The sequence below is a fragment of the Ixodes scapularis genome, unplaced genomic scaffold, assembly GCF_016920785.2.
Source record: "Ixodes scapularis isolate PalLabHiFi unplaced genomic scaffold, ASM1692078v2 PGA_scaffold0__279_contigs__length_252992795, whole genome shotgun sequence".
Classification (NCBI taxonomy): Eukaryota; Metazoa; Arthropoda; class Arachnida; order Ixodida; family Ixodidae; genus Ixodes; species Ixodes scapularis.
In genome coordinates, this window is record NW_024609835.1 from 55,764,795 (window position 1) to 55,774,824 (window position 10,030).

At 41.8% G+C, this 10,030-nt stretch overlaps 1 pseudogene; it reads right to left on the reverse strand.

Moving 5' to 3' along the window:
• Positions 1 to 8,453: 8,453 nt before the first annotated feature.
• LOC121834750 lies at positions 8,454 to 8,947 on the reverse strand (annotated as a pseudogene).
• Between the last annotated feature and the right edge of the window lie 1,083 nt (positions 8,948 to 10,030).

Consider the following 10,030-nt stretch of genomic DNA (forward strand, 5'->3'; position numbering starts at 1 on the left):
GCTGTAGTCCGCGGACGCGGTCGCTTCCTGGATCTGCTCGTTCAGCTAGCACAAAGCGTCGCTAATCGTTTGCCCTGCCGTGAGCCGCAGGGCTGTCTTTCGCACAAAACACTTTTAGCGGGTTAGGGTGTCCCAATGTGTACGCGTCTGTCTTAAGCTGGTGATGTCAGACCATTTTCTGTCCGACCCTTGTCTACTTTTCAATTTCGAACGCGCGATCGTTCTTCTCCCAGCTCGAGCTGCTAACTTTGGCAGTGCTACGCCGGCATTTTATTACCGGCAATTTCCTGGTATTTTATCCGTGAGCGTACACTGTCGGCATCGAGTACTACAAAGGATGGCATCACCCTCCCTAAGGCAAAGCCAACATAAAGGCACCCTAGCTGGGGCAGTCAGTGTTTGTAAGCTTGGCTCGCCGATTTCTTTCTCGGTGTGCACTCTAAATGCTTGAGGTTGACCGCCCGAGAGCGTTGATTGACAGAAACAATGTTGGCGATTTTGCGTTTGTTTGCCTTCACAGTTCATTACAGCAATTTACACTGCAACGTTATGTTGTAGACATCGTTAGCGTTGCAGTGATTATGAACATTTTTTCTCAAGTGGGCGGCGAGTAAAAACCCATAATGTGTGTGTATGTTTGTGAAAAGGGCAGGGGGATTGGACGAGCACAAAACAAAAAGAAGAAATAAAGGTTTTTTTTTCTTCGCGTGTTCGCGTTGCGTCGGCGTCGCGGCGTCTGGGGGAAGGGTGTAGCGGCGGCCAGGGAGTACATTTTTTTTTTTTTTTGTATTTCTTTGGCGTATTGTTTTGTTCGTAGTGTTGACGATTGGGCTAGTTGGTCATTCATATTAGCGGAAAACAAACAGCGCAAGGACAAGGACAGAGTAGAAGGCGGTAGACAGCGCTGTGTGTGTCTACCGCCTTCTACTCTGTCCTTGTCCTTGCGCTGTTTGTTTTCCGCTAAAATGTTTTGTTCGCTATATTTTGACGGTCGTGCCGGCACAGCTACCGGCTTTTTTTTTTTTTTTTTTGGCGCCGACCATGTTTTTGTTTTTGGAGATTTTATTTATGATGTTTATTATGGTCTTTGTTTTCTGTAGCTGGCTGAATATTTTTTTTTCTGTGTCGTGCATCCGCGAAAAATATATAAACAGAAGTTTGCTTTTTTTTTTTCTTTTCTTTCTTATGCGCTTTAGGGCTAGTGCGTTGACTGTGGGTGTTAAATGACTGACCGTTATTAACAATCTTGTTTTCAGAGTGAGGCAATGGCAACGAACGTTGACATGAAGGGAATCAGGCGGGGGTTCCGCTCGGATTGCTCGTGTAAAGAGCTCTACCGGGACCCTCTGCACGGTGGAACGCACCACCCTGAGTGGTGAGCCTACTGCGGCCACCCGCACACGTTTCACAACGAACTCGGTAATTATTAACTTTTTGTATTCCGGTATGTAGGTAGGCTCTATTTACGTTCTGTTGGCATATGCACTGCTTCTGAAAAGAAAAAAAAATGAATGGCTTACGGCGAAATATTTACAGAAATGTAATTTTTTATTTGATTATGTTGCTTTCTAAAACATGCGCTAGATCACTTCTGCAGCTTCGAGCCGCAAATGCAATCCATGCTTTCCAAAGCACATGGGGCTTCTAAAGCTCATCTACTACTAAATGCGTTTTCGTTTTGTCTTGGTAATACAGAAACAATTGATTCTCGTAAATTAATTAAAACTGCAGTCTATTCTCGTACCAAAAATTAATAGTAGCAGAAGTTGCGTCATAAGCTAATGTCACTCGCTATTTCATCGCATACAGATTGGGTTCCGAATCTTTGAACTGTTTGCACTTTATTTTCGCATTTGTTTCCTATCGCCTGCTTGATAACAGGTGAAAGCGCTTCATTACCTTTATTCTAATTCCCACGCTCTGTATCTAAAGGAAAACAATATGGTCTTTCATTCAGCTAAAGGTGGATGCACAACTTCGGTTCCATAACACGATCGTCACCATGCTGGGAAACCTGGAGGAGGTAAAAGGGGCCTTCTGCGGAGACAACCCAACAACATTCTTGAACATTAAGACCATCCTCCGGTCTCGATTGGCCAGAAGTTCTTTCATCACCTATGGTATGTGAAAAAGCGAATGCAAAAATAGAAATCTAAGTTTGACGCTGACGCAATTTTTTTTTTTTTTTTTAGGAATTGCTGCTTGCAGGACGATTTTACCCCTGACGAAAAAGTTCCAAGACCCAAGACTTTCTACGTTTCGGAGAAAGGGATCGTTTCTGGGAACTGGTCAGTGAAACTCACCGCTAGCACGACTATGGAGGGGGCACTAGTCATGTGCTTATGGGTGTATTACATAACGGGACTCTCCTACCCCGTGGCATGTGGACAAACCCTTGGACTCCTCTAGGGTCTGCTCGTTGAAAATAAAGTGTTTCGATTCAGTTTATGTCGGAGAAGCTCATAAAATCGCTTATGGCCGTTCAAAAACAACAGAAATTCTGAGCTTCTGCTGATGGCAAGAGACGTCGAATAATTAGTTTTTAATGCTATGAAGTAGGTAACTACGCTCTAAAAAAAAGCACAGGAATCTACTTTCCCGAGCCAGCACTTGGAAAGTCAATCACCGTAACTCACGGAAGCAGCTCAGCGAATCACGATGCCGAAACATAATTTTAGACCAAAAAAGCCAGTCCGAGTTGTGACATTAACCAATGCAAAACATCACGCTTGTTGTGCTTAATGTCGCAACTCATTTTTTTTTAGTATAATCATGTGTTTCGGCATCTACATTCGCTGAGCTGCCTCCCAGAGTTATGGTGATTGTCTTTCCAAGTGTTGTGCGGGAATGTAGACGCACGGGCTTTTTTTTAGAATGTACTTTTCTTTTTGTGTTATCCGCTAAAAAAAAGTTTTTTTTTTTTTTTCCAGCACGATCGTATTGTTGTTGTTTATGATAGGCAAAATGAGGCACTCTGCAGCACGAAATTTTTTGTGTGATAGCTTCCAAGAAACGCCGATTTCTGGCGTCGTTCTAAGTCTTTTTTATTCGTAAAAGCTACCAGAACATCGTTATAGAATTATTATTTTGATGAAGACATATCAAAATATTTTCTTGTGTCATGGCAAATAAAACAGTGTTTACTCTTAAAGATTGTTACTGTTTTCTTTAACACATACTTTGGTTAAACCATATCAGCAAAAGTGCGAGAAGTGCAGTGCAGCATGTCAGCTTACACTCAAAACACGGAGGAGCAGAAATTGTGCGATACAATAACAGAGGTAACTTAAAGCCGGGGTCACGCTGCTTATACATCATACAAAATACATTCTGCAGACATGTTCCAATACGAGTCACCGCGACATCCGTGCTTTGTATGCCACGTGACAAAGTAACCTCTTGATTGGTTACCTCGTGGCGTACGAAGCGCGGATGTCGAGGCGACTCGTTTCGGAACATGTCTGCAGAATGTATTTTGTATGAAGTATAAGCAGCGTGACCCCGACTTAAGGGGGACTATGCCCCTGCATTTTAAGCGGGCCACCGTCCCTCCGAATTTAAGGAAGAAAATATCTAAAAACTGTCCCTCTTAATTAAGGGACTCTGACCTCAAATTTAAGGGAGACGCCGCCTCGCTTACTTTAAGAGGGGTGGTGTCTCACTTAATTAAGAGGGAGCATCTCCATGTAATATTAAGAGGTCTGTCGCCCCCCTTAAAGTTAAGTGGGAAAAAATCGAAGAAATGTCCCTCTTACTAAGTGGGACCGGGCTAACAGTGTAGCGGCGTGAGCTCGTCCGACCGGCGATGACTCCGCTCGCAATTACCCCTTTGGCTTACAGGTCGGCGGGCGATGCGGGCACATTGTGTCCACGACTCGCTTGACCGCAGTGTCTTGTTGGGAGCCCCTAGTACTCAATAAACGCTGTTGGATACCGGGATCATCGTTGTTGGCATGGTGTTGGCCGAACCCGGCGCGGTGACCGCCCTCGCTGGTAGCCCTCGGCCGCGCGGTGGGACGGGCATCGGATTCCCCTTTGAGCACCGGACCGGTCCCCGGACGTAGAAGGTGCGTGATCTGCCCTTTTATCCCAACATACTGTTGTTTTATTTGCAGCAGCCTCTAACTAGCGAAAAGAAAATAAGCGAAGCCGGCCATCACTCACTTTTACTAAGAGTGCCACTTTATGCCATTTCAAAAGCTACACACCACTGTCTAACCAGTATGATGTTTCTGGCAAGAAAATACACGAACTACTCAAGAGTTAAAGACTGTTAAGAGTAATTTACTTTCTGAGGTTACGTAAAACTTTCTGCCTTAAAAGCACACGATTGTGACCTTTCCATCCTTTGCTTGGGAAGCGGTAAAAACCGTGTGCGAAATGCACGGCGCCATCTAGTGGGGCGTCAAAGAACATGCTCCGTCTAACCAGTTGGCTTGGGCGCTCGCAGAGGCCTCGACGCGAAAGCGTGGTTCTGAAGAATTCTTCGTTCACACAGGCACTCCAGCAGAAAAAGCGCTTTCGAAAACCAGGCTCTCGTGCCCGTGCCTTTGCCGGCACTCAAAGCGAAATTTCGAGCTGAAGTGTACGTCCCCCATGTTGGTTGCGGCGACCAACCAGCAACCGGAGAGGCGACGGGCACGTACATGCGCAAGAAGAGCGTAAAACAATACTAACCTTTAGGAGGTCTCCCAGGTGTATGTGGGGATCGATGACGGTGAGCAGTAGGTTTCTATTGTTACCGACAACGAAATGAAATTTATAAACAGCGGAGGAATCTCAACGCAACAAAGATGGTAGCGCACAGTGTGTTTCCAGACCTTCGAACAATTTCGCGTATTATCCACTTCTTCCTGATAAAAAAAAATGGTGGATGAATGTCTAAACTAAAGCATAACACAAAATAGGCACGAACTCCTGTTGTTTACGACTGTTAATTCGTGTTCATACAGAATGCGAAGCGTGCTGTGTCCTTTAATGTTTGCTTTTTTGCTGCCCAAAAGCTGCGTTGGAACACAGAGTATTTAAAATTGATCAGACAAGAATCGCTCATCAAAAACATATACTTCCGATTTTCGAACAAGCCCTTTTTTTTTTAAACATTGAAAAAGTATACGTCGGCCTGCCTGAGGCCTCAGCTTCAATTATGGAAGCTTTAATAGCTCGAGCGGTACAAGAAATCGATGAAGAAAACCTTCGCGATTTCAATCGCTTCTTTCAATTTCTTTTCGCCGTCAGCAGCCGTCCGCAATCGACAAAACGTTTCGAGATGACTGAGACTATTACAGAGATTACGATATAAAGGGATAAAGGGCCCGATTCCGGACAGAGTCAGCTGCAGGAAAAGACGAATTTAGCTCATGTCTCAGCAATCTATAACAACCTATATTATTTTATTATGATTTCCTTGTTACAAATGAATGGGCGGCGCAATGACCGCCCATAGGGAGGAAAAATGAAGTTATAATCTCTGGATGTGCACGGCGAGCTATTTCTCCACGAGCGACCAAGCTTAGATGTGTTTAGACTTTCCGCTACAAAACTACAATTATCGCTATCAGAATTACAAAAGATCACAGTACGATCTGCGAAAAGTAGCAGATAATGTGGTATGTACCTGGGAGCAATAAACATATATTATGGATGGTAAAATCGAATTCACCTGTATATAATTTAATTTTAAACCCCAGGAATATTATAATCTCAGAGAGGACAACGGTTTTTAAAGTAATGGTTTTCTGTCTTATTATTGTGCGAAAGCGAACACTGGAAACAACATTTTAGCATGTTCTATTTAAGAATGTTTTCGTTTTTGTTTGCTGGCGTAACCATAAGGCCACCACAAAAAAAAAGAAAAAAAAGCACAGTAACATAGTGATTTCTATCTTAGGTGGTTGTCTTTGAACGAAATATTTCACAAAACATAATGAAGTTATAAACCGCCTTACTGAACGAAGGGTGCTCAATAGAGCACTGCTTGTGTATTAAAATAATAAAAGGCAAGCTTTGCACATAGTACATACGCTGCGAAAATATTTTTGTAAGATTTTTGTCTTTAGAGAACGAACGATGCCTTTTGTGCCTAAAACATGCACGTTAAATTAAAAAAAAAGGGATCTTGAATAGAGACTCAAATGTCATAATTCACCACACAAACGGGGACACTAGTTCCGCCCTTCGAGAAACCACACACTTTTTACAACGTTTCTTTAGGTGAAATCCAGTATACAAGGGGTTCCCCGTAACTTGAGCCAAGCTTTAATATATATTTCGGACCATTCTAGGAAGGGAAAACCAAAGTAATAAGTTTGCTCATTGTTTGGAGTCATTGTTCATTGCTTGTTTTACCAATAAATAGTTAATTAAGATCAATTGTAAAGTTGTACAACGTCCTCAGAAACATTCAATTCAGTGGATTTTATTAAGAAACCTTAATGACAGTTTATTTTTTGACGGGCTTCAAGAAAAGGCCGCGAATTACGAAAAAAATATGTTACTGCGCGCTCGTGAGTTTTGTATTGTAGCGCTCTGAAACGTGGCTTGAACGAATCAGGCCTGCCTGCTGGCCGGGCGGAGTATCTTTAAACGGTGGGCGATACACTCTAAAAAAAGCTTGTGCGTCTACTTCCACGCACAACACTCTAAGAGCCAATCATCGCAACTTACGGAGGCAGCGCAGCGAATGAAACTGCCGGAACATATGTTTAGACCAAAAAACGAGGTCTGAGTTGTGACATTACGCAATGCAAAACGTCACGCTTGCATTGCTTAATGTCACAACTCAGACTGCGCTTTTTGGTCTAAACATATGTATCGGAATTGTCATTCGCTGAGCTCCCTCAGCAAGCTGCGGTGATTGGCTCTCCGAGTGTTGTGCGGGAAAGTAGACACACGGGCTTTTTTTAGAGTGTACGCAGCATGCATATATATGGCAACGCCGCTCGCGCCGAATCGGCTGCTCCTCCAAGAGAACGCTGTGTCGATTCGTCACACATAGCAACACGCGCTTGCTGCGCCGGCCGGTAGTGGTCGTTGCGCGCAAATCTCTGGCAGAGCCTTAGATAGGGAAAGAGTATGGCCATATATGTTATCCTCGGTGAACTCAGGCGGACCCTTGACACCTCCCACCGGCGTTGACTTCGGCCCTAGCAACCGCGGGGCAGCGACGGATGCGCTGTACACGACACGCTGCTGTCCACCATTTTTGTTCTTATTCCCCGTACGCGCGCGTAGGCTACGCTGGGAGTTTGCAAGCTCCTTGGTTTGCCGAGCTTTTATTTTTTTTTTTTTTACTTTTAAAACGGAAATGGTTTGTTGCTGTGCCGTTGGGTGCTCTAACAGCAGCCGTGACGGCTTTCGCTTTTTTATTATTCTGAAAGAAAAAAAAAAAAAAAACAACGACGGAAAGTCTGGTTAGTAAAAATAAAGCACGACGAGTGGACGCCGACGGCAGGTTCCGGACTTTTTGAGGTTAAGAATGTTTTTATTTATTCAAAAATTCCACATATAAATGTAGATTTTTCTATAGATGCCATCACGCACGGTGCGGGTTTATAAATAATTGTCAATTGATCTGGTCATATATGCAGTACAAACTTTGGCTCAACTAAAAAAAAGTGAAACACAATTATAGTTTGTTGCCATCAAGATAAGCATGTGTGATCACTAAAGGTACGACTCTTGTTTGTTGCATCAAGATATACGAGCACACAGAATTTAAATCAAACAAAACAAAACGGCAAAGTTAATTCTAATTATGTGCAGTTCTGATGTTCCCTATCTACAACTTCTAAGGGACACGGTAATAACAGCCTTGTTTCAACTTGTAACTGCTAAATAAATCAAAAGTTATAAGTTGTCCTGGATTGAATGTACATGAAGCAACAGTGCGTGTAAATGTTAATTCTAGGGCATTGTTAGGTACAGTAAATTATATCTTTCTATGCACACTTTGAAGAATTGCAGTTTGAGCGAAATCGCTCAGATGGCTGAAGAAACTGAAGCAGACTGAAGCCATGAAATAAAAAAAAAGCTGATCAGGCGTTTCAGCAGGGCCAGGATTCGATTTTCAATCAATCACTCAGTCAATCGTTTTATTTATGGCCTTTATGCCAACGGAGACCCTAGACAAAAAGCTGCCAGTGGCAGCTTGACGAGGTCTGGGGCCCGTCTCAAATTTGTCAGCAGGACATCCATTCAGAACACAAAAGGATATTACATGCAAAGATACGCTGAGTAATCACTTCATGCATACAAATTCTAACAGCATTATACAAAAAGAAAAAATAATATTCACAGAACTTGTGACAGATTGAAAAGATATACAGCTACATACAGAAGAAAATTACGACAAATAACACAAGGCGCACATATGCATAACTTCTAACAGCACTGTACAAAATGCAAAATTTATACAAAGGTATGGGTATGCCCAAGAAATTTCACGGAACAATTCACAAGAAATGCATGAGTAATGATTTCCTTCCCATTTGATCTATATCAGTATTATTATTAAGAAGATGATTAAGTAATAAAGGTAGATGATTAAGTAATAAAGCTAAGTATAGTTAGTACGAGCTCGTGGGTACTATCCCTTTTTCGGAAAGACGGGTGTTGAAACTACGAGGATGTTCGGAGAGCTCCGACATCTTGCATAAAAGCGAAACATGCTCAGGAGATGAAAAACGAAAGCTGTGCAGTAATCTATAGTCATACATCTTATCAAGATTAATTATTTTATATTTGGCAAACAAAGGTTTGCTGTGAGCGAGATAGTGCTCATTGGCAATATAACGAAGCATCTTTTTGTGAAGTAAAGTAAGTTTTTCTATGTTTGTTTGTATAGTTGCCCCCAAACAAGATGGCAATAATTAATGTAAGACTGAAATAGTGAGTAGTAGAGTTTTAATTTCATGTTAACTGGGAAAATATTGCGGCAGTGTGACATAACTCCAACCCCCCTAGACAGCTTCGTAACAAGATAATTGACATGATCATTCCACAAAAGGTGTTCAGAAAGAATTATTCCAAGCGTTGTATGTTGTTTCACTAACTCGATTGGTTCGCTGCCTATTGTAATATTATGATTAATTGGCAGAGCCCTGCTCTTTGGTCGAAAAACTATAGCTTAAGTTTTCTGGATGTCAATTTTAAGGCCCTTGTTGTTGGACCATATAAGGAACTGGCTAAGAACACCATTTGCGTGTACGGTTAATTTTTCAACACTCGTTTCGGCGAGAAATAGGTTGTTATCATTAGTGTATATTATGTATTTTATTTGTTCGTTTATATTTACAATATAATTAATATACACATTAAATAAGATTGGCACAAGTATACTACCCTGGGGAACCCCACATCGTATGTTAAGAAAAGGCGATGTATGACCATCGATCACAACGCATTGCTTTCGGTGCTCCAGATAGGAATGTAAAAGGGACAGAGTTACACCACGCATTCCATAACAGTATACTTTATCAAGTAGTATTTTATGGTTTATGAAATCAAATGCCTTACTAAAATCTATAAATATACCAAGGGTAAACAACCGATTTTCTATATTTTTTCAAAATGATTTCTTTTTGTTGAAGCAATGCAGACTCAGTTGACTTTCCTTTGCGAAAACCATATTGAAAATCCGATATCACAAAATGTTTAGCAAAGAAAGAATCAAGCCGTTTTAAAATTAATGTTTCAAGCCCTTTGGAAAATATAGGAAGTATAGAGATAGGCCTATAGTTTGTCGGTAGATGTTCATCTCCTCCTTTAAATATGATTGATACTTTAGCTAATTTCATTCTACTAGGAAACGTCCCCTGTGACAAGGCAAGGTTAAAAATATGCACCAGGCAAGAGGCGATGATATCTATAACAAATTTTACGGGTCTAGCTTGTAAATCATCTGCGTCGCAACTTCTACTATTGCTAAGACCCGTATATATAGAACATACTTCGTGCTCATCAGTCGGTTCTAAAAATATTGTTTCGTGCACTATATTTTGTATAAAACTGAAGGCATTAGCATTATTTG